This window comes from Heloderma suspectum, chromosome 1 (assembly GCF_057233095.1).
Source record: "Heloderma suspectum isolate Gila_16-S chromosome 1, 16-S_ref, whole genome shotgun sequence".
NCBI lineage: Eukaryota > Metazoa > Chordata > Lepidosauria > Squamata > Helodermatidae > Heloderma > Heloderma suspectum.
The window spans coordinates 134901643-134927090 of NC_139458.1; the positions used below are offsets into that span (position 1 = coordinate 134901643).

Here is a 25448-nt window from a genome sequence, read left to right on the forward strand (position 1 = left end):
TGCAACAGAGATCATCAGGGCTCCTGTACTCTGTTTCAGCACATGCCATTTTTTCCAATTTCATGAAAAACAACACCTTTCAAAATATTGTTCTGCACAGTAGACTCCAGTCCATGAAAACTTATTATACCACAGTAAATTTGTGAGACTTTAAGGTGTCGCAAGGCATCACGGTGTTCGAACACAAAAGAGCAAGAAGCTCCTTCCTATTCTCTTCCCACATCTCTTCTCCTTTCTCTAGTCTAGTGCAATGCCAAGGGGGACCATGCAACCACCAGAATCTGGCCACATGGATCATGCAAAAAGCAGGTGCACTCCAGAAAGATGAGCTGCTGAGTCAAGGAGCTCCAGACACACTCAAGGAAGCCAGCAAGCCAGGGCAAGCCATACACTCATACATTGCCTTGCCTCAAATTCAGACACTGCAGCTAATTCACCTCCTTTTTGCAAGCAACCCCACTTCTGTTTTCCCCCAAGGTAAGGGAGCTGGGTCATCCTGGAGGAAGCAACAAATGAGGAAGGCTTCTGGCACTCCATCTGATATGTGAGCAGCCAACGTGCCTGCTGTTCCTCTTGTCAGGGCTTTGCTGCCTACAATGGCCCAGGTCACAAGTACAGTTGCCCAGTAGCACTTTGCTGGGCAGGTCTCTGCAGAGTCAGGCACACTCCAAGAAAACCAGGTGACAATGGTGCTGTTTGGCAATTTTGGACTCTGGGCTTAATGAGCAGACTATGGAAGGAAAGGTGGCAATCTCTCCTCTAGTTCAAAAGACTGGTGCCTTCATGTTACACTCCCTATTAGTCTGCTAAGGGAGTGAGTCCTAAGGTTTCCTGGTAAATGCAAGGCTACTGAGTTCAGAGGGAAGAAGCAGGCTTGTATTAAGGCAGATGATGGAAACTGGGTCAGCTCTAAAGATCCAAGGCATCCAGACCCCATGCCCAGGTGGGTCTCTTCTATACTGCCCATGCTTATAAAGTCACTTTAGTTTCCTGTATGAAGATGCACTGGTTGCCAAAACAAGGGAAGAGACAGAGTCAAAAGGGTCCCTACAGACAGCTTTTAACAAAACAAAAACAAAAAGTCCTGATCTCTGCAAAACTGGTAGGGATCAAGGGTTTCACAGTTGGGCTATCTTCATGCTGCCAGTGAATGTTGGTAGGAAAGAGAAGAGTGCACCCTTTGGATTTGGTGTTAGGCTGAAGGGATGCAAACAGACTGCCACATGCTTCCCTTTGTCCTGAAGCCCAAAGAGAAAGGGGGAATTATGCTCAGATGATTCCCGCCCCCCCGCGCACGGATCCCTTCACAGTTTATAGAATTGTATATGGCAGCAATTGGAATAAATATGCCAAGACATTGATCCCAATAAGAATGGGAGGGAACTGTTTTTGCTGCTAAGTTTACAGGCCTCGGAAGACATGTGACTAAATAAGTTATCTTTAATTTAACAAGTTTATAAACCTATCATAGATTTATGCCAGTGGGATTTGAGATAAAAAATTCTGAACATTTTTAACGTAGTCCTGTTTCATAAAAATCAGCATTTCATATTAAAATACATGCATCACGGTATTTGTTTACTGAAATAAATATCTTTTTAAAATGTAAGTTAAGAGTTCTGAGTAAATTGGTATGCTTCTCTGAGCTTAATGAAAAGAAACCCACACACTGCATTTGAAAATGAAAAAATAATACGCAATTCACTGTCTTTCACTCATTTCTCATGAATCAACATAACTTTTTACTAGTTACTTTCTTTTTGACTTTTAACTAGTTCAAAATGGAGGGGAAATCAAGTTAATTTTAAAGGCTACTAAATTTAACTTTAACTAGTGAAATGTTTCATTAAGTTTCCCTATGACTGAAAAATGGAATAGGATAAACACAATTGCATCACATTTTAAAGTACTGCAGGAGAGGAGTTGGACTCTCTGAATCCAATATCCCATACCCAGGACCTTTTAAACTTTATTAAATGTTTGCTCTTTTAAAGGCCTGCTGGTGGAAGGAGGAACGGAAACTGAAAAAGATGCACTTTCAGGTGTACATTCTCTAAGCACAAATACCCCCCAACACACACACTCTTATGCATAGCATCCTTTAAACTGAAAAGGCAATGTCCCTTTGTAATTTGTAAAGAAGGAGTGGGATAAACTAGCTGAATGTCCAAATGCAATTCTAGCACAGATGCAGTCTAGCTGTGTTGCATTATTAGAATGAACATACAAATGCACTGCCCCATTCACCTCAGGTGCATACTTGGATACATATCCAAGTATGCATTCCACTGAAAGCAATGCAATGCTGATAAGATAGCATCTACACTTCAGTGGGCATTTGGATATGCAGTCCTGATCCATAAATGATATGTGTGGGAAATTTTACTTCCAAGAATGGTTCTCCTTAATTGGGTTGGGCTAGGAAGCATGCATGGGATCAGAGAGGGAAGGAAAATGGAGGAGGGGAAATCCTCCTCTTTGCCCTGTCTCTCTTCCATCCCCTCTGAGAAAATGTTTCATGAGTCCTCCTACTTTTATGATCGGAACTGAGAAGGGCAGATTTGTATTTACTAAGTATTCAGGCAGCAGCTCATAACACAGGCCAATAAAATAAAATAACAGTCAATGCTCAGTGATGATGTTGATGATGATGATGATAATAGGTATGGTTTAAAGTTTGTGCTTTATTTTAGTTATACTTGGAGTGGCTTAAACAATTTTGCTTTGACTTACTAAGATGAAGTTTAAGAACCACTCAGCTGACCTCTCATCAAGCTGCTGATGTTATGAGGAATCTGTTGGGTTTCTCTATTCAATGTCCCTGGTGTTATCTCTTATTCTCTTTTTACATAGTGTTACCCTTTCCCACCAAAGAAAATGACAAGCATTACTAGTTTTTCCTTCCTTCCTGTTTTACTGAGGATCAGTGTGTTCCATTTTCAGTACTCCTTGCATAGCTTTGTAAACATATAAGTTATTATGTAGCTTTTGCTGACCCCATCCAGAAACAAGTAGTTGTAATGTATCACCTATCTTGCATTTTGCCACTGTGCATCATTTCTAGCAGTCATACCTCACAGCAAATAAGAGCCAAGAGTGACTCATATTTAAGAGCAACAAGTAGCCTTGAGATAGCATATCCTTTTCACCTTAGCAAATATAATGTACTCTATATGACTAACATCTGAACGTGTCTCTGGCCCAAATTACTAAACATAATGTGAAAATGAAAAATAGAGTTCTATTTGCAACTGACAATGAAGAAGCATCTTGTTTTCCTGGTACACAGGGAGCACAAGAGCTAAATGAAAAAGTCATGTTACCTTAAAAGCTAGAAGAAGAGACAGATCATTCATGTTTTGTATTTGAGGAGTCCAAGAATTCAGGAGTCTATAGATGCATTCAAAATTCAGAAGGCCATTATGGGTCCAGTAAGAAAGCAAGAAGAAGGCAGCACGTATACAGTATCATATCCTTTTACTATGGATTAATTAACCTGAAATAAATATCACCACAGATTTTGTACTCACAATCAGTAATAGAGGTCAGAATCCATGTTCACCCATGGTATGCATTAGAAGAGTGGGAAAATGAACTTTTAGTACAATTACACTATGCTGTTTGTGTATATTAGTGCAGTTAAATTATATTAAAGACTAACTAATCTGTTAAGTGATTATGAGTACATGACCTCACAACTTTAAATAGTGAAGGGTTACCACAAGTTTGAAAGAGACTTTGCACTTGGATTAGAGTACAAACAGCTATATTTGAAGTCATGGAAAGGCTGCACGGAGGGAAAATCCTTGCATTCAAAGAAGTGTGCTGCCTGTAACAGAAATGGGTCTCCCAGAGTCAGATAGAAAAGGGAGAGAGATGGGATTAAGATATGCTTACATAGCATGTAGTCCAGTAGAAGCACATTCTTCTGTGCCAAGAAGCTCCCTTGGGAAAGTCTGTGTCCATGGATGTAGGCTTCATGAATGAAGGAGGAACCAGCATACTGTCTCTGTAGCCACTGAAAGACCCAGGAAAGAACAGCTTGGTGATTGTCTGCCAACAAAGCCAGTCATCAGCATCATCAGCATCACCACCATCATTATCACCACAGCAACTCCTTCTCTCCAGGACACAACCCTCATTTATTCAACTGGGGCTGCTCCAAATGAAGTGGGGATCATGACTCTCCCACCCTTTCCCATATCTTCACCATACTCTAGAAGGAAGTGACCTCATTCCCCGCTGTCAGAAAACTGTTCATGAATTGTGGGAAGAAGGACTGAGAATGAGGGTTTGCGATGCTGTCACATAAGTAAGAGAAATGCCACGAGTTGGAGAGAGCTTTCAGACAGCAAGTGCACCAGCACAGAGGACACCTCGCCTCTTCCACTGGAAAGTCAGAGCAACTGAATGCAGTACAGCTATAACTTCACAATGCTCTAGATAGAGCCTCTCTAATTATCAGAAATCCCTGTTCCCTGCAACAGAATGAGAACTCCTTGTTCTATGCAACAGACTACAACAGAGAGAGAATTGCTGCAGCAAAAGACTGGAAAGGCTCTGGACTGCTGGCTGCTTCTTTGGCATTCTAGAAACAAAAGGGGCACACAAAAGGGGCCAGCTTCCTGGTCAAGAAGTGAAAGAATTGTTCAAAATGAGAAATCTCTCCAGTGGAGGATGGTGGCTCCAATTTTGGTGGGGTGGTGAATGCATTCTGGGTTTCAGTCAGAAACAACCAAACTCTAAAGGAGCTATCCAAGGTGCTGAACCCATTTCAGGGATAGGGTTCAGCATTTTAGATCTCCTTCAGAGTTCTGGCTGGTTTTGACTAAAACCCAGAATGAATGCACATCCTCAGAAAGCGAAGCTACCAGGTTCCAATGAATCTCTCCCATGCCTTTTTAGCCACTGAGGGCCCAATTTGGATCTGGATCACAGCACAGGAAGGGTTAAACTCCCCCTCCCACACCACAGTCCCTCCCACACAGCCCTCCCACATAGCTGCTTTGTGTTCAGGAAAAAAAGTGAAATGTCCTGATTGCATTTTTAAATAGCATGCTTAATATTGTTAGATAAAAAGTTCTTGCTTCTGGTTGAAAGAAAGGATGCCAGGCAGGCAGCAGTGGATCCAACACTATTTTATTAATCGTTTTGCAAAACGGGTGCAGAGCAGTCTGGACCCCGAGATACACGTGCAAAAGCCTTTTATACTTTATCACTTCCATTGTTCTTGCCAGTAACCAATGAACAGTCAGCACACTAGCTTACCAAGCCAGTAACCAATGAACAGTCAGCACACTAGCTTACCAAGCCGTTAGTCATAATGCCGTTCTTTTCTGCTCCGCCTACATTTTTCCCGCCACTTGGGCTCTACGTGACTGAGGCGCCAACCGGTTATCGAGTCTCTTTTTCTAACAATTCCCTCCTTTAAGTCTTTACTCACATCTTAAAGCATTTGAAAGCGGAGTCTCTTTATCAGCACAATAAAGCAAGAGCATCTGTTTCGACAGAGCGGTTTCAATTAATCGCTGGGATAAGCCTCTGACGCAGGGGATAATGCAACAACCAAATAATACTAAAACCCCCACCACTACTACGAGCGAGATTAGAACCGAGGCTGCCAGGTGTTTCCACTTTCCAAACCAGTTTTCTAACCATGCAGTCAGGGGGTTATTAATCCCCGAATTTTTGACCAACTCTTCGGATAGTGTGGTGAGACCTTGCAAAGCCTTCGTCACCGTGCCATCTGGGGCGGTGTTATTGGGGATGAAGGTGCAACACCGTCCACCTAGCATAACACATACTCCTCCCTTCTCTGCTAACATCATGTCAAGAACACGCCGATTTTCCCATGCCATTTGACTAGTGGCATCTAGCTGCTCAGCTAGTCCTTTTACAGCGTCACGAGTATAGTTTATAAATCTTTGCTGATTATAATAAATGTAATTGATCCAATCTACATTTTTATTAATAGTCGCCCACCAGAACAGGGTTGACTCAAATCCGGCAGCGATTTGGTTTCTCCCTTTGAACTTATCCGGTACTCCCCTGGGTACCCCTATAGAGTCAATATATATTTGACTGTCAAAGGGGGTTTCCGACCGTTTTTGTTGAAATCGGCCAGTTCTTCTTGTTGGGTGGTATGCAATAGAAAAGGGGACTGCCAGCTGAACTAGCCCACAGACTCCTGACCAATTGGAGGGCAACACTTCATATAACTCTAGACCCCCACAATACCACCAGAGGTCAGCCTGTGGGATTGAGAGAGAATTATTCTTAAAGCTGGTGGAATTTACACATCCCCATCTGTCTGTTAGGTTTCCTACAGACTCAATCATGTCTGTAGAACTTCGATGTATACACCCAGTATGATACTTTTGTTGCACAAAAGCCACAGGGGGTATAACGCGATTCTCTATTTTGAGGGGAGGGTACAATCTATTGAGGGTCTGGCACTCCTCCTCTCCCCATGCGTTGGGGTGCTGGAACAAACGGATCACACAAGTAAGGAGAGGAGTGTCCCATCCTAGAGGAAAAGGCAGTACTTTTGCTACCGATCTTCCTGCAGCACAAACAATCAGACTTATTTAATGACTTGGCGGTATATTTTATCCATTCTAGCCATACATAGCTATGTATGTTTCCTCCGTTATTGGGATCCCTAATCTGGCCTTCCAGGGGCGCTTCCCTATTTCTGGGATCTTTATTAAGGGCGTGCGTGGGGCTGCAGGGGTTAACCTGGCTTGCTTCACTATTTGCTTAATAGTCTGATGGACCCGTGGCGGGCTCCAGCGATCTAATCCCCACTGCCCTCCCTTTGTGAGACAAACTTTGGCCCCCAGCAGTAGTTGGCTTCTCCAAGTACCAGTATAATAGGTGTAGGGTTTGGTTAACTGTATTTCGAAAACCTTTTTTCCTAAGCAAGTAATAGACTTCATGGACTTATAATATTCTGCCCCTAGAGAAGTCCTGAAGACCGTGTTTCCCCCTTCTTGACAACAAGATTGCTTTAACCCCATTACCCCATGGGTAAGCAATATCAGGAACCAGAGCCTCCCCATTTTAGCGGGGAGTGTCTACTTTATTAAGCTTGGTTGAGTCGGATTTTGGCCTTTCCTAGGTGCTGGGACTTATAAAAAAGAGGCGATTGTGGCTCCTGGATGACTTCTTCGCCTGTGTCCCTGGCAGCTTCCGGAGGTGTGCCAAGGAGCAGAGGACTGTTGCCTGTGTCCTCCTGTTCTCTCCGGGTGACAGGAGGAGGCAGGGGTTGTCTAAATGGCTTCAACTGGCTGCAATGTGTCCATTTGCTAGAACCTACAAGTTTCACACATGAATGGCTGGTTGGCCCCACCAGGTAGGGCCCTTCCCACCCTTCCTTCAAAGCTTCTTTATTCCACTTTTTCAGCAATACTTCATCTCCTGGTTGGAAGAGATGGATGGGGGCATCTAGCGGCAATCTCTGGAACGGGACAAAGTAGGCCCGTAGCTGTGAAAGAACAGACTGTAGAGAAGTCAACTAGCCCCTCAACATTTGATCTCCCATCTCCCATTTGACCTCCTCCCTCCTTCCGCAGTGTACCTGGGGCAGGAATCCAAACATTAGCTCAAAGGGGGACAGCTTTATGTCTTTTCTTGGCATTTTTCGAAGCTTTGTTAGGGCTATTGGCAGAGCCTCAACCCAAGTGAGCTTTACCCCTTGCTGGAGCTTGGTTAGAGTCTCCTTGAGACTCCGATTGGTTCTTTCAACCTGCCCACTCGCCTGGGGTCTCCAGGGGCAGTGTAAGTGCCACTCTACCCCCAGAGCTCATGCCGGCCCCTGCGTAACAGCGGAGGTGAAATGTGAGCCCTGGTCGGACTCTATAACTTCAGGCAGGGAGAACCGGGGCACCACCTCCTGTAACAACTTAGCAACTACAGTTTTTGCTTGGCAGTTTCTGCATGGTATAAAATATACCGCCAAGTCATTAAATAAGTCTTCCCATCCCATCATTTGACACACTATTACAAGCAAATACCTGTAACCCCTACATGGTGGCATTTCAGCAAAATCAATCTGTACCCTCTGGAAGGGATAGTACGCCCATGGTCGCCCTCCTTTTGGTGGAGGGGGTGCCCTGGGGGAGTTAGTTTTCTGGCAGATCTCACAGGTTGCGGCTAGTCGATGGGCACGCAGAGTTAGGCCAGGAGAGACAAACAGCCTTTTGCAATAGTCAATCACGGCTGATGCCCCAGGGTGTCCAAGAGAATGATGCACTTGTTCTAGGATAGCTCCCTGCAGGGTCTGTGGGAGAAGCAGTCTTCCATCCGTCATCTGGATCCATCCGTCGTCGCGGGGACTTACTTTGTGTTCTTGTGCCATTTGCAACTCGGAAGGGGAGTATGTGGGGCGCTCTTCCCTTCTGGGTAAGACAAGGAATGTCCCTTGGATTCCTTCCTTGGCTGCTCTCTTTGCGGCCTCATCCGCTCTTTGATTTCCTTGCTTCCACTTTTCCTCTTTTTCTTTTCTGTGGGCTCGGACGTGGATAGCAGCCACTTGTAAAGGTAATTGGAGGGCATCTAGAAGGTCCACGATCAGGCCGCCATTGGCAACTGGGGATCCATTTGCTGTAAGGAATCCCCTCTCTTTCCATAACTGTCCGTGAGCATGCACAACGGCAAAGGCATTTTTACTGTCAGTGTAAATGTTTACTCGCTTTCCTTTGCCTGCTTGCAGAGCTCTTGTCAAGGCCACCAGTTCAGCGGATTGGGCGAAGAAATGAGGAGGCAGTCGTTCTTCGTGGACACTCTCGCTTTGGGTGACGACAGCCGCCCCTGTGTAACGCTTTCCGTCCAGCATGTAACTGGACCCATCTACAAACAAATCTTCGGCCCCCTCTAACGGTTCATCTTCAAGATCTGGCCAACCCTTGGTGTCCAAGTCTAGTACTTCGAGACAATCATGATCCGGGAGCCCCGGCCCACGTGTGGCCTGTATTGCCGGTAGCAGGGTGGCAATATTGAAGCTAGAGCAGGCCTTGAAAGTGAGGTTTTTGTTTGTTAGCAGGCCTATTTCATATTGGGAATGCCGAGCTGGGTTGAGGAATTTGCTTCCTCCCCCTGACCCTAAGATTTGTGGTACCCCATGTGGCACCCAAACCTCGATGGTCCCTCCCATTGTCATTTTTTCAGCTTCAGTGCAGATTAAGGCTGTCGCCGCCACCGCTCTCAAGCAGCTCGGCCATCCTCGTGCCACAACATCAAGGACTTTGGAATAATAGCCCACTGGCCTCCAGGAAGGCCCGTCCATTGGCAGAGTACTCCCAAGGCTACGTCCTTATTCTCATGCAAATAGAGTCTAAATGGTCGACTGGGATTTGGCATAGCGAGGGCCGGTGGTGACACAAGGGCAGCTTTAAGGCTGAGGAAAGACTTATTCATTTCTTTAGTCCATTTCCATTTGTCTAATTTATCTTTCTGCAGTGCCTCATATAGTGGCCATGCTATTTCTCCATAGTCAGCTATCCACAGCCGACAGAATCCAGTCAATCCCAGGTAGGCCCTTAGTTCACGGGGGGACGTAGGGACAGGGGTGTCACGAATGACTTTGACTCTTTCTGATCCCAAGCTTCGGGTCCCCTTAGCTAAGTGGTAACCTAGGAATTTTACAGTTGGTCGGACCAGCTGCACCTTTTCCCTTGACACCTTATACCCCCCCTCTGCTAGATGATTAAGGAGAGAAATTGTTCCACTTAGGCACATATCCTTGGCCTTGGCTGAAATCAGGCGGTCATCACAATACTGGAGGAGATGCACCTCAAGGTGCTGATGGACCCAAGGCTCGAGGTCCCTTTGAAGCTGCTGGCCAAAAACGACCGGTGAAAGATTGAGCCCCTGAGGTATCACTGTCCATATTAATTGAACCTTTGACTCACCCTCTGAGCTCTCCCACTCAAAGGCGAACAAAGGCCTCAAATCAGGATGGAGTGGGATGCTAAAGAAAGCGTCTTTCAGGTCTATGACAGTGAACCATGCATGATTTTCTGGAATTCTTACAAGGAGGGTATGTGGGTTAGGGACCACAGGGTGGGGGGCCTCGATCGGCTGGTTAATGAGGCGGAGGTCTTGCACCAGACAAAACCCCTTGCCCCCCCCCTTTTGACACCGCGAGAATGGGCGTGTTGTAGGGGGACATTATCTCGATGAGTCGACCTTCCTCTCGGAGTTTCGTTATTACTGGTTGTAGACCCAATTTCCCTTGGCGTGAAAGGGGATACTGTTTCACATGAACTGGTTTCGCCCCCTCTTTGAGAGGAATTTTGTACGGTGCTGCTGATTTGGCATGAGAGGCCCCTCCAACCCCGGCCCAAACTAGAGGATTGACTCTGTTTTCTATTAAGCACCAGTCTTCATTTGCCTCTGAGGTGGGTTCCTCTATGGCTTTCAAAAGGGCCATTTGATAGTTACTGCACTGTTGCTTGGGGAGTCGTACTTCCATTCTTCCATCAGGAGTGAAAGTGATCTCAATTTGGAGCTTAGTCAATAAGTCCCTCCCTAGCAATGCCACCGGACAGGAGGGGGTACAGACAAACGCGTGCTCTAGGTGTGTTTTCCCAAATTTGGTGAATAAGGGACGAGAAAGGGGCACTCGGGTTGCCCTTCCCTCGACCCCCATTATGGTGGTAGATCCCCCACTTCCTGTTGATGGCTTGCTGAGGGGAAGGATGGACAAGGCAGCCCCTGTATCTACAAGGGCATCGTAGGAGCGGCCCCCAACTTTAATTTTGACCATGGGGTCCCGTCTTGCCTCGGAGATGGCCAAGAGGGGGCCAGGCCCTGGTCTGTCCTAATCTCTTTCTTGTTCATACAACACTCTTAGCCCTTCCCCCCTACTTTCTATCTCTTTCTGTTTTAGGGCTTCACAGTCTCGTTTCCAGCACCCAATCTTTCTACAAAAAGTGCACTGATCCTTTCCTAAGGGAGGCCCTTTTCTGTTCCCCTTTCCACCCTTCTTAGTCCCTCCTTGTTCTGGCTTGAGAACTGCAGCAAGTAATTTTGCCTGCCTCTTATCTTTTTCTTTCTCTTCTTCTTCTTCTCATCTTTCATAGACCTTCTAGGCTACTTCAACCAGGACTCCTAAATCAGCCACTAGGCCTCCTTCGACTTTTTGTAACTTCTTTCTGATAACTTGGCAGCTATTTCCTACAAACTGCGTTGTGAGAACTCGTAGGTTATTTGGGTCATTTAGGTCGATGTCAGTATATTTGGCAAAGGCTTCTCTAAGCCTTTGGAGGAAGACGGCGGGGGGCTCGCTTTTGTCCTGTTTTAACGTCAGGACCTTTTGCAGACTGGGGGCCCTTCGAGCGGCCTGTTTCATGCCTGCTAAAACAAGCCGAAAGTATTCGGCATGTAATTGCCTTTGCGCCGCCGTGGCCACTCCCCAGTCAGGCCTCCCACTGGGCAAAACCTCTGCCACCCACTCTTCAGTCGCCTGGGGGTTCTCCTCTCTAAATCTAGCCCGTGCCTCCGCAAGAATAGTTGGTTTCTGACTAAGGAAACAAGTGTTTAATAGCATTTGTGTGTTGTCCCAGGTAGGATTGTGTGTGAGCCTCACATTCTCCATTAAGGATAACAATGGACCAGGGTCCTCCTCAAAGGGAGGATTGAACTGTTTCCAATTGTACAAATCAGACGTCGTAAAGGGGACATAAACAAACATTGTCCCCTGAGGATGTTGGGCGGTAGGATCGGGGACCTCTCTAATAGGGAAGGTCAATTTCACTGGTGGCTGAGGGTCCTTTCATAAATTGTAATTAGGCCCTCCTTTAGTTTCCCCTTCTTTATCAGGCGCCTTTTCTTGGGTTCGAGGCCCCCAGGCACCCTTCATCTCTTTAAAATTTTTCTCGAGGGCATCCAAACGATCTTGGAAAGTGTCCTCGAACTCAGTCATAGACTCGGGACCGGACCTTGGCTCACGAGGAGGGTCTCCCTCAGGAATTTTTAATGGTTGCATCCCTTGGGCAGGCTCTCCTGGAGGAAATGGAGGCTGGGGCAGGCGTGATCCCCCCGCGACAGCCGTCCCATAGGGAGGAGGAAGCAATGGATCCTCGGGGGCCGTAGCTACCACCCTAGGTGGTCCCTTCCTCATTAATTTTTTTCCAGTTATCACAGGGAGGGCCAAGGACATACATTTAACTACCCACGGGGTGGGCTTACCGCCAAGGGGTACGCAAGTTGCCCATGAATCAATATGGGGAACTGGTCCCAACTTCCCCTCTGTGTTACTATTATACGTACATCAGAAACTAAAGTCGGGTCAAAAGACCCCCCAGGTGGCCATTTGGGCTCCAATATCGGCCATTCCCTGGTACAAAGAAGGACAAGATGATCGTTCGTCATCTTAGTTCCATAGTCTTGTTTGAAATGTGACCAGTTGCGCAAGCAACACTCCAAGGGCGTATGGGACTCTCCCGAGGGCCTGGATTGGGACCCGCCCATGACGGTGGGATTTCACTCAACGATTCTCGCGCTTCGCCCTCCTCTGACCCAGCCCGTCACCGGGATAGGGAACTGCAGATCGGGGCTCCTCACTCGCTTCACCCGTAGGCGTCTCACACAATCACAAACGTACCACCGTCCCGTGTGTATTCTCTAATGTAAGCTGTTTCACTTACCCCAAAGGCCTCTTCTGTCCCGCCCACAGCTGCATCCAGCTGCTTATTGATCCACTGCCGGTGCCTAAAAGGAGTGATCACGTCTCCCTCTCCCTCTAGCGTTGGTCCCCATGCGCCTTCGCTGCCGCCGACGTGAGGAGAAGGCAGTGTAAAACAACTGCCTGTGGCCACTCCTCCTCCGCGGCCCCTCAGCTCAGCGTGAAGGGGACGTGCCCCGAAGCAGGATCCGAGTCTCGGCACCAAATTGTTAGATAAAAAGTTCCTGCTTCTGGTTGAAAGAAAGGATGCCAGGCAGGCAGCAGTGGATCCAACACTATTTTATTAATCGTTTTGCAAAATGGGTGCAGAGCAGTCTGGACCCCGAGATACATGTGCAAAAGCCTTTTATACTTTATCACTTCCATTGTTCTTGCCAGTAACCAATGAACAGTCAGCACACTAGCTTACCAAGCCAGTAACCAATAAACAGTCAGCACATTAGCTTACCAAGCCGTTAGTCATAATGCCATTCTTTTCTGCTCCGCCTACATTTTTCCCGCCACTTGGACTCTATGTGACTGAGGCGCCAACTGGTTATGGAGTCTCTTTTTCTAACAACATGTAGTTTTGACTGAATTCTCTATAACACACTTTCAAGGGCATGGCAGGGAGGGTGGAGGGAGCAGTAGTGTACTATATATACCTGTACATATTACGTATTATATGTATTATAGTGTATATATACACTAAACTTAAAGTTTAGTGTAAAAAGCAAGCATGAGGCCTGCTCAAGTGACACAAGATTTTAGATAAATCTGGAAGATTTAGGTAAATCCAGCATCTTACCAGATCTGCCATTAGCTGCAGAAGCACATGGATAAACGCAAAAGCTGAACACAGCAAGAAGATATGGAAATTAGCTTATAATATCTCATCAGACAGGAGAGACAACATATAGAGTTGACATGCTAGCCTAAAGACACCCACTCTGAACAATGCAGGGAGGGTAATGAGCTACACTATTAGTTCAAACAAGCTAGCAAACACAACACCTGCACCCATACAAGCTTTGACTTACCTGCCTATAGCCCAGGGGTGGACAACATACAGCCTACAGGCCGTATACACCCCCTCTGCCCCCTGTTGCAGCCCCCGCCACTCCCAAAATATTTTTCAATATTTTTCCCCAGAAAAAAGGTGGTCAGTAACAGCTACAGAGCACCCAAATGGCCAAATTTAGCTTGTTTAGCACTCTGTAGCTACTATGGAGCACTAAAAGAGTTCAATTTAGCTTGGAAACAAGCTAAAGTATACCATTATAGCACCCTATAGCTCTACGGAGTGGTTTGCCACTGAATTTTGGTGGCATAGTGGCGTTTTTGGCTTTTTTCCCAGTGCCCCACAGACTGCAGCCCACACCAGGGGTCTAGGGGCAAAAATGGCCCTCAGGCTTCCAAAAGTTGTCCACCTATGCTATAGCCCACGCAATTTCAATTTTCTCAAGAACTGGGAAGACACAGACAGGGAACACCAACTGCATGAAGTCCTCAAACTGTCTATTCCCAATTTTTCATAGTAGTCTCCAAATGTCCTAGAAATAGGGAATTGTTTCACCTAGCAAAGAGGAAGAGTACATATTTTCCATAGAGATGGCCTCACGTTCAATTCCTGGCACCTCCAATTAAAATGAGCTTAGCTTGTAGGGGTGGAAAGCAGATGCTGATGCCAATCAGAGTAAACAATATTGGAATAGATGGACCAATGGTCTGACTCAGAATAAGGTAGTTTCCAAAGTTTGCTGTCCTTAATTAAAGTTAAAACACTGAAAATATTGTGCTTTATTTTATAACCTGTCCAGAGTATTTGGGATGGGGAGGGATTGAAAATCTCAGTAAGTAAGTAATAAGTAGCAGAAGTAGATGCACTACTCCTGCTTCACCCCATTTTGTTAACATAATCTGTTTTCAATGACAGATCCCAAATGACAACAAAATAGGAAACATAGTCTCACAAACAAATTCCCTGCATGCAAATTTCAAAGTAATTAACACACACACAAAATCACAAAATGACTTTTTTTCCAGATTTCAATTTGCCTCCAATGAGCAGTAGTTGAGTGAGCGATGTAGCATGCATGTACTTGTGGGTGTGTGTGAGAGAGGATGAATTAATGAGATTATGGTCATTATGTAAGGTGGAGTTTGTTGAATAGGTGCATGTGGAAGGAAGAACAGGTAGTATTTGTGGCAGAAAGATTGAGATGAAGACAACTTATGATACAGATGGGTGAGCACACACTGAGGGTAGAGGGAAAGAAAGGGTATCAGTGACACCTTTGCACAATACCATCTAGCTGCCCTGAGTCAATGGGTTCTCCTCCATCGAGGGATTTAGAGCTTCTGAAGAAAGCAGCAATCAGGACCAGAAATAAACCTTTAACTTAAACACTATCCTCAGCATAAACAACAAAAGAGTATTGAGACACCTTAAAGACAAGCAAATTTATTGTGGCATAAGCTGTAGTGGACTACGGTCCACTTTATCAAATGAATAGTCATCCTATATTGGAAGGTATACACGTGGATATAGACTCCATACTATAGAGGGTGAAAAATATAAATAGGGAGATCAGACTGAAATGAAATGCAAAAAATACACACTGTGACAATAAAGCTTAAATGTGTGTAAAATAAACACACTGAGCACCTATAGTAGGATAAAAATGGTCACCGTCTATATTTGTTGTTTTTGCTGTAGCAGACCAATACAGCTACTCCTCAGCATGTGATGTACAGACGCAGGCACAGTACTGCTTCCTGTTTCCTTTTGATCAGGACAATTCTGTGGTGCACATGGTGTCTATATGCAAATCCAGCTTTCAAGAGAAAGAAAAAGACTCTGGTAATGAGGAAGAACCAACAGGACAACTGGCAGGATGACTGACACAGTGTGATCATTTCTAGATTTAAGCACGGAACAATCTAGCATCTCTAACAAGGTACTGACTACATTCAGAATGCAGAGCGGTGAATCTTGGGCTCACATGCTTTCCCTCCCCTTTGTCCCTCCTTTGCACGTGGAGGGAGATTTAAAGCTTCTGTTTGAGGTGTGGAACCAAAATGGAAAATGGGTTGGTTCCAAACTACACAAAGAAGGCAAAGGGGGAGTCTGTAAGCCTAAGGCTTGCCATGGTACATTCCCAAGATTTGTTATGATGTCTGAATGTGACCATATACTTTCATGCAAATCAACCAAGATACTGATCAGGGACAGGACACAAATGATGAGTTGCAGACTACACCAGATCCTCATACTATTTGCAGAGGTATATTAATCCCAATGCAGCTAGTGGGCAGTTGTGGGCACAAGCAAGCTTCAGCATGCATATCCCTAGCTGGCTGAGGAACTATGCTGCTAGGGCTGTGTGCATTACAGTGTGACAGTCCTAATCAACTATTCAGGATATGGAGAGAAGGAGGGGGAAGGGGCTGGATTTAACTCCCCCCCCCCAGTAGATTCCCCTTCATGGATCACTGCCTTGTTGTGGAGAAGGGGCTTGCGTAACTCAGTGAAGCCATAAGCTATGCCGTGCAGGGCCACCCAAGATGGACAGGTCATGGCAGAGAGTTCTGACAAAATGTGGTCCACTGGAGAAGGAAATGGCAACCCACTCCAGTATTCTTGCCAAGAAAACCCCATGGAACGTATCACAAGGCTAAAAGAGATGACGCCGGAAGATGAGACCCTCAGGTCGGAAGGTGTCCAATATACTACTGGGGAAGAGCAGAGGGTATTTCCAAGTAGCGCCAGAAAGAGTGAAGTGGCTGGGCCAAAGCTGAATGGACACTCAGCTGTGGATGTGTCTGGTGGTGAAAAGAAAATCCGATGCTGTAAAGAACAATATTGTTTAGGAACCTGGAATGTCAGATCAATGAATCAAGGTAAGCTGGAGATGGTCAAACATGAGATGGCAAGACTGAACATCAACATCTTGGGAATCAGTGAACTAAAATGGACAGGCATGGGCGAATTTAATTCAGGTGACCATCATATCTACTACTGTGGGCAAGAATCCCTTAGAAGAAATGGAGTAGCACTCATAGTCAACAAAAGGGTGGGAAAAGCAGTACTGGGGTACAATCTTAAAAACAATAGAATGATCTCAGTACGAATCCAGGGCAAACCATTCAACATCACAGTCATTCAAGTCTATGCCCCAACCACTGAGGCCGAAGAAACTGAGGTTGATCAATTCTATGAAGACCTACAACACCTTCTAGAACTAACACCAAAAAAAGATGTCCTCTTCATCATAGGGGATTGGAATGCTAAAGTAGGAAGTCAAGAAATCACCGGGATAACAGGCAGGCATGGCCTTGGTGTACAAAATGAAGCAGGACAAAAGCTAATAGAGTTTTGCCAAGAGAACACGCTGATCATAGCAAACACTCTTTTCCAACAGCACAAGAGACGACTCTACACATGGACATCACCAGATGGTCAATATCGAAATCAGATTGATTATGTCCTTTGCAGCCAAAGATGGAGAAGCTCCATACAGTCAGTAAAAACAAGACCTGGAGCTGACTGTGGCTCAGATCATGAGCTGCTTGTTGCAAAATTTTGGCTGAAATTGAAGAACGTAGGGAAAACCACTAAACCATTCAGGTATGACCTAAATCATATCCCTGATGAATATACAGTGGAGGTGAGGAATAGATTTCAGGGATTAGACCTGATAGACAGAGTGCCTGAGGAACTATGGACGGAGGTCTGTAACATTGTTCAGGAGGCAGCAACTCAATCCATCCCAAAGAAAAATAAATGCAAGAAAGCCAAGTGGCTTTCTGATGAGGCTTTACAAGTGGCTGAAGAAAGAAGGGAAGCGAAAAGCAAGGGAGAAAGGGGAAGATACATCCAACTGAATGCAGAGTTCCAGAGAATAGCAAGGAGAGACAAGAAGGCCTTCTTATATGAACAATGCAAAGAAATCGAGGAAAACAACGGAATGGGAAAGACTAGAGATCTCTTCAAGAAAATTGGAGATCTCAAGGGAACGTTTTGTGCAAAGACGGGCATGATAAAGGACAAAGAAGGCAGGGACCTAACAGAAGCAGATGAGATTAAGAAGAGGTGGCAAGAATACACAGAAGAACTATACAGGAAAGATCTGAATGTCCCTGATAGCCTTGATAGTGTGGTCACTGAACTTGAGCCAGACATCCTCGAGAGAGAAGTCAGGTGGGCCTTAGGAAGCATTAGTAACAACAAAGCTAGCGGAGATGACAGTATTCCAGCTGAGCTATTTAAAATCCTAAAAGATGATGCTGTTAAAGTGCTGCATTCAATATGCCAACAAATCTGGAACACTCAACAGTGGCCACAAGACTGGAAAAGGTCAGTTTACATTCCAATTCCAAAGAAGGGCAACGCCAAAGAGTGTTCAAACTACCACACAATTGCGCTCATTTCACATGCCAGCAAGGTGATGCTCAAAATCCTACAAGCTAGGCTTCAGCAGTATGTGAACCGAGAACTACCGGAAGTACAAGCTGGGTTTCGAAGAGGCAGAGGAACTAGAGATCAAATCGCCAACGTTCGCTGCATCATGGAGAAAGCAAGAGAATTCCAGAAAAACGTCTATTTCTGCTTCATTGACTACACTAAAGCCTTTGATTGTGTGGATCACAACAAACTGTGGCAAATTCTTAAAGAGATGGGAGTACCAGACCACCTTACCTGTCTCCTGAGAAACCTGTACGAGGGTCAAGAAGCAACAGTAAGAACCAGACATGGAACAACCGAGTGGTTCAAAATTGGGAAAGGAGTACGACAAGGCTGCATATTGTCACCCTGCTTATTTAACTTATATGCAAAGTACATCATGAGAAACGCCGGGTTGGATGAATCACAGGTCGGAATTAAGATTGCCAGGAGAATTATCAACAACCTCCAATATGCAGACGATACCACCCTAATGGTAGAAAGCAAAGAGGATCTCAAGAGCCTCTTGTTGAGGGTGAAAGAGGAGAGTGCAAAAGCTGGTTGGAAACTCAACATTAAAAAAACGAAGATCATGGCATCTGGCCCCATCACTTCCTGGCATATAGAAGGGGAAGAAATGGAAGCAGTGACAAGATTTTACTTTCTTGGGCTCCAAGATCACCGCAGACGGTGACTGTAGCCATGAAATTAAAAGATGCTTGCTCCTTGGGAGGAAAGCTATGGCAAACCTAGACAGCATAGTCAGAAGCAGAGACATCACCTTGCCGACAAAGGTCCGTCTAATCAAAGCTATGGTTTTCCCAGTAGCAAAGTATGGCTGTGAGAGCTGGACTATAAGGAAGGCTGAGCGCCGAAGAATTGATGCTTTTGAACTGTGGTGCTGGAGAAGACTCTTACGAGTCCCCTGGACTGCAAGGAGGTCAAATCAGTCCATCCTAAAGGAAATCAACCCTGAGTGCTCATTGGAAGGAGAGATACTGAAGCTGAAGCTCAAATATTTTGGCCACCTAATGCGAAGAGAAAACTCTCTGGAAAAGACCCTGATGCTGGGAAAGACTGAAGGCAAAAGGAGAAGGGGACGACAGAGGATGGGATGGCTAGATAGCATCACCGATGCAATGAATATGAACTTGAGCACACTCCGGGAAAGAGCGCAGGACAGGAAGGCCTGGCGTGCTATGGTCCATGGCGTCACAAAGAGTCGGACACGACTGAACAACAACCCCAGTAGATTAATGATAACAGTAATTCTCAGACCTAGGCTACATATATGCAGCCCTTGCTGCTGCAAACATGTGTAGCTGGATGTAGGCCACTGCACAGAAAAGAGGCCTACCCACACCCATTTGTATTTTTCAATAATTTCTGCACTCCCCCACAAAACAAACCACAGAATGTTAACCAAAGTGTCCAAATCACTGCTCCACCACGGTGCCAACAATTATACAAGGCTGGAGAGTGACAGCATGTTAGGGACATCTGTGGTTTTACGTGATCTGCTCTCCTTATGCATTTGCCATTTCCATGCACAGATTAGAAATTAGGCTGAATGTGACATTTTAAGGCATTACAACTGCCAGCTCTGTTAAACCTGTGGTCCTGGCCCATCTCTAACTCTCGGAATAGCAAGCAATATTATTCTGATGGAAAAGCACCAATGAGAAGGTTCCAACTAATTATCATTAGACCAGTCCTTACAATAAAGTCAATATATACTATCTAGTTAATCATTTCCTAGACCTCCAGTTATATACAAAGGCAGGTGCGTTTTCTCTGGCCACCTTCTCAGTAATACAGAAAAACAGCTACACTATCCAAAAAACAACTCCAACAGCCCTTTACAAATTTACAATAAATACTTCCATATATTCCACCTTTATATTGTATACCATCCAACCACTGTAGATAGATCCAAATTAGACATGATGGGGTCATCATTCAGCTGTCTGCTTCATTCATATATAAAGTGGCTGTGTGCAAGATCTTACTTAACTCTCCCCCCCTCTGGCTCTCTACCTCTCTGAAGTAAGTCACTTCAGCCACTTTTCTCCGGCACTGGAAGTGAGTTAGGAACAGAGAAAAATGGCTGGTACGATGCTAGAGGGGGAAAGATTCAGCACCTATCTTCTATATGGTCCTTTACTATTATTTGTTTGGTTAGAATCATTTTATATAGTTTTGGAATAATAATTACATAAAATCTAAAGACGGAGGAGAATGGGTGAAGGGCACAGGAAGGTAGTAGTGAAAACCAAAAACAGGCAAGGAAAATTAACTTTGATGAAATTAGGCAGGGGAGGATGAGGATGGGATGATCTGTTCTTGAAATGGAAAGTAAGAAACCACAGTCCTCAGATAACTCATCTATTGGATGTAGATGAATTATCAGTCCAGTACATCCATAAGTGTCTTTGCAGGAAATCCAAATGGATAGGGAGATATCATAGAATCATAGGATCATAGAATGGTAGGGTTGGAAGGGGCCTACAAGACCATCGAGTCCACCCCCCTGCTCAATGCAGGGATCCAAGTCAGCATCCCTGACAGATGGCTGTCCAGCCTTGTCTTGAATGCCTCCAGTGTGGGAGAGCCCACTACCTCCCTAAGTAACTGGTTCTATTGTCATATTGCTCTAACAGTCAGGAAGTTTTTCCTGATGTTCAGCTGGAATCTGGCTTCCTGTCTGCACTCTGGGATGATCCAGAAGAGATCCTGGCCTTCCTGTCTGTGACAACCCTTCAAGTACCTGAAGAGTGCCATCATATCTCCCTTCAGTCTTTTCTTCTCAAAGCTAAACATGCCCCGTTCTTTCAGTCTCTCCCCATAGGGCATTGTTTCCAGTCCCCTCATCATCTTCGTTGCCTTCCTCTGAACCCTCTCCAGTTTGTCTGCAACCTTCTCAAAGTGTGGCGCCCAGAACTGGACATAGTACTCAAGAGGAGGCCTAACCAGTGCTGAATAGAGGGGAACTAGGACTTCACATGATTTGGAAGCTATGCTTCTATTAATGTAGCCCAAAATAGCACTGGCCTTTTTTGCAGCCACATCACAGCTTGCAATCTACAATTTCAAGATCCTTCTTGCTTGTAGTAGTGTTGAGCTAAGTATCCCCCATCTTGTAACTACGCATTTGGTTTATTTTTCCTAGGTGCAGAACTTGGCATTTATCCCTGTTAAATTTCATTCTGTTGTTTTCTGCCCAGCACTCCAGCCTATCAAGATCACACTGAATTCTGTTTCTGTCTTCCAGGGTATTAGCTATCCCGCCCAATTTTGTGTCATCTGCAAATTTGATCAGCATTCCCTGCATCACCTCCTCCAAGTCATTAATAAAAATGTTGAAGACACTGGGCCCAGGACTGAGTGCTGCAGTAACCTGCTCATTACCTCTCCCCAGTTTGAGAAGATCCCATTGATAAGCACTCTTCGAGTCCGATTCTGTAGCCAGCTGTAGATCCACCTGATAGTTGTTTCATCCAGCCCACTTTGAGCTAGTTTGCTCATCAGGATATTATGGGGCACTTTGTCAAAAGCTTTGCTGAAGTCGAGGTATATGATGTCCACAGCATTCCCACAGTCCACAAGGGAGGTTACCTGATCAGAAAATGAGATCAGATTCATCTGGCAAGATTTGTTCTTGACAAATCTATGTTGGCTTCAAGTAATCACAGCATTGTTTTCAAGGTGTTTTCAGATTGATTGCTTTATAATCTGCTCTAGAATTTTCCCAGGGATTGATGTCAGACTGACTGGTCTGTAGTTCCCAGGTTCCTCCTTTTTGCCCTTTTTGAAGATAGGGACAACATTAGCCCTCCTCCAGTCATCTGTCCTGCTCTACAGCAAGTCTTGGCTGTTTGCAAGCGAGTACAGGGAGCGAGGCAATAGAGTAGTCAAGTTGGCAAACAAATGGTCAAGCACATAGGTTTCAGTCGAAGGCGTTTTAAGCTAAGACGGGAGTGGTCAACAATCCAGGCAGAGGTCAGGACACCAGCAATCAGTCAGGCAGCAAGGAACAGGCAGCAGCAGGTGTAGTCAAGGTAAGAGGCAAGAGGTCAAACACAGTAATGTTATGCAGTCCAGAAGCAGGGTCGTTGAGCAGTCCAAGAGGTCAGGAACCGGAACATCAGACACAGGGCACAATACAGGAGACAAGGCACACGGCAGAGACTGGAAGGACCTAGTTGTTCCAATGCTGGCTGGGTTTCCAGAGCAGGCTTTTAAGCTCCAAGCCAGCCAGTCTCCACCCAGAGTCAGCTGTAGCAATCAGGGCTCCCTTCCCAGAGCCTAATCCTGAGGAGTCTCTTTCTCCTGAAGAGACCTTTTCCGCAGGCAAGCACTCCTTCACGCAGAAGCCCTCCTAGCCTGCCTCTTGAGGCGACAATGCTCTCAGGGATCAGGGGGTGGCTCAGCCTCTGCCGCAGAGGCAGAGTCCCTCTCTCCTGACCTGGATGGTCCAGCAGCCACTTCCCCCAGGGGTTCAGGCTCCTGTGGGGATGGTGGCAGTCCCTGGGCTGAGGTATCCTGGGCTTCTGGGACCTCCAGCTCCTCCTCTGAGGAAGACTCCTCCAGTTGGAGCATGTCATCATCTGGCACTTCATCTGTCCTCCATGATCTCTCAAAGATAATAGACAATGGTTCTGAGAATTCTTCTGCTAGTTCCTTTATTACTCTAGGATGTAGTTCATCTAGCCCTGGAGATTTGAACTCATTCAAAGTAATTAGGTGCTCCTTGACCATATGCCTATCAATCTCAAGCTGCAATCCTGCCCCTTCAGCCTGTACTTCGCCTTTGCCAGGGGGGTCATAGACCCTCTTTCAGGAGAAGGCTGAGCCAAAGTAGGAATTGAACACTTCTGCCTTTTCCTTGTCATCTGTTATCATTTTGCCATCCTCATTGAATAGTTGAACCACCATTTCTTTCCTCTGTCTTTTACTATGCCTGTATCTGAAGAAAGCCTTTTGGTTACTTTTAGCATCCCTCGCTAACCTCAGATCATTCTCAGCTTTAGCCTTCCTGACGTTAGCCCTGCAATTCTGTGCTACCTACCTGTACTCTTCCTTTGTAGCTTGGCCTTCCTTCCACTTCCTATACGTGCCCTTTTTGTGTTTTCACGTCTTCTCTAAGCTTTTTGTGAAGCCACATTGGCTTCTTCGGTTGTCTTCCACCTTTTCTTCTTGTTGGAATTGTTTGTAATTGTGTATTTAGAATTTCCTTTTTTAAAAACTCCCACCCATCTTGGACTCCTTTTCTCATTATAGTTGCTTGCCATGGGACCTTCCTTATCATTGTTCTGAGTTTATTAAAATTGGCTTTCCTAAAATCCAGGGTACGCGTTTGGCTACACTTGGCTTTTGCTTCCTTGAGAACCAAGAACTCAAGTATAACATGGTCACTTTCCCCCAGAGTTCCCATAACTGCTACTTTATCCACTAAGTCATCTCTGTTGGTTAGGATTAAGTCAAGGATAGCCGATCCTCTAGTTCCTTCCTAAGTGGATAACGTCCACTTTCTGTAAGAGGACGTTATCAGCAACATAAATCAGGAATTTCTTGTCAGGAATATCCAGTTGTTGTTGCCTTCAGTATGTTTTAAGTATGCACGGTGATTGAGCAGACTGGAGTTTTTACACCAGATGGCACTGAGTATACTATTGAGTATATGTTCCAATAGAAAATTTGTGTTGGAGAACTGAAGAGTACTTTCTAGGATTAAATTAAATTATTACTAACACACACTTCTGCACAAAACAAAATGATTACTGAGCACTTTCACATCATATGGGCCAATGTATGTGCTCTTTTATGGTTAAAGTAAGATCCACCCTACCCAGCTTTATATGAACACATCAAACACGTTAAAAAGAAACACATCTGCCACATCACATCTAGTTTGGCTCAGAGTCTTTGCTGCTTCTGTTCCTTACATCTAGGGTAGTCTCCTTACCTCAACTCAATCTCAGATGGAACTGGTTGCTGGCCCTTGCCTATGACCAGATAAAACAAATAAGGCTGCACTGTATTAAAAACAATAATTTAAACAGTGTGCCTCCTAGGTTCTGTTGTGATACCCACAGGAAACTTTCCAATATGGAGATTTTGTAATACAGCCCCAATAAACTGGAAATGCACGATTACAGTACCTTTCTTTCTTTCTTTCTTTCTTTCTTATTTATTTATTCTAATTTTATCCTGCTTCTCAGCCAAAAAGGCTCCAGGAGCAGGTTACAATACAAATAAAGAAGACAGTCCCTGCAGTGGGCTTACTATCTAAAAGATGCGACTCACAAGGAAAAAGGAGCAGGGAGGAAAGAGGGAATTCCAGAAAGCCACTGGATCTCATTTTTGCCAAAAGGAATGCCTATGTGCCCACTGTCCTCCACCTTACAAGCATGCCAGACAAGACACTCTCACTGCTAAAACCTCCAATCTATATTAGTCTGACTACAGTCACTTACAGCACTCTCCCCTGTAATCACAAGTACACCAGATGGCATGCACTTACCATACCCAGCTCAAGCGGAAATCAGTAATTAGAATATGTATAAAACATCATCAGTCTTCAGGCTGCTGTTTTAAAGCCTATGAATAGAGCTCTTTCTGTCTCAGAACGTGCATCTTCACAATCTGGAGGTTGTTCTTTGGAGGATGTGATTTCATCTTTAGGGAATGTCTTCAGCTTTTTGGGGAAGGGCATTCTAGCCTATGGCTGCTCACAAAAAGGAGTTTCTCTTTCTGGATCTTACACATCATCTCACAGCATGTACTCTGAAGGGATGACACTATGAAATAAGGTGGTGTGCTGTCTCAAATCAATCCCTTGCTTTGCTTGCCTATGGCCATTAGAGATATACCTTCAGGAGGGACCATAGTAGAGGTGAGACACATCTCCCGATGCAACTGGAAAATGCAAGCCTGAAAGAACTGCATTACAAAATACCACCCCACTCTACACCATGGGTGGGAAACATACATGGATTGCTCATGGATCGCTGCTGGAGTTTCTCCAGATGGCTGCATGCTTTGTGGGGAAATCCCGGACAGGGAATATCTATTTTTAAACTGTCCACATATAGATATCCTGCAGACTTGAAGGGTGGAGGCATGAAGGCAGGATAGGAGAGGGATTTTACCAATAGATTCTCTCTCCTTGCAGAAAACTAGTGGGTAGGGATGTGTGACTCAGTAAAACCTGAGCTCACCAAAGTTCTCTAAATTCCATCATGAGATTACGGGTGTTGTTTTTTCTTCTCACATGACAATCTATGCGTATTATCATATGCTTCTTTGAAATGTACACATTTTTCTCCCATTGAT

The 25448-nt window shown here is 45.1% G+C and overlaps 1 protein-coding gene across 2 annotated transcripts in view; it reads right to left on the reverse strand.

The window, feature by feature from the left end:
* The window catches only part of DAGLA (diacylglycerol lipase alpha), a 147746-nt gene that overhangs the window by 59404 nt on the left and 62894 nt on the right, over nucleotides 1–25448 (reverse strand). For both annotated transcript variants that reach the window (XM_084828742.1, XM_084828733.1), the window contains exon 2: nucleotides 3898–4018. The gene's annotated coding sequence lies outside the window, so the exon portion shown is untranslated. The remainder of the gene's footprint in view (nucleotides 1–3897; nucleotides 4019–25448) is intronic.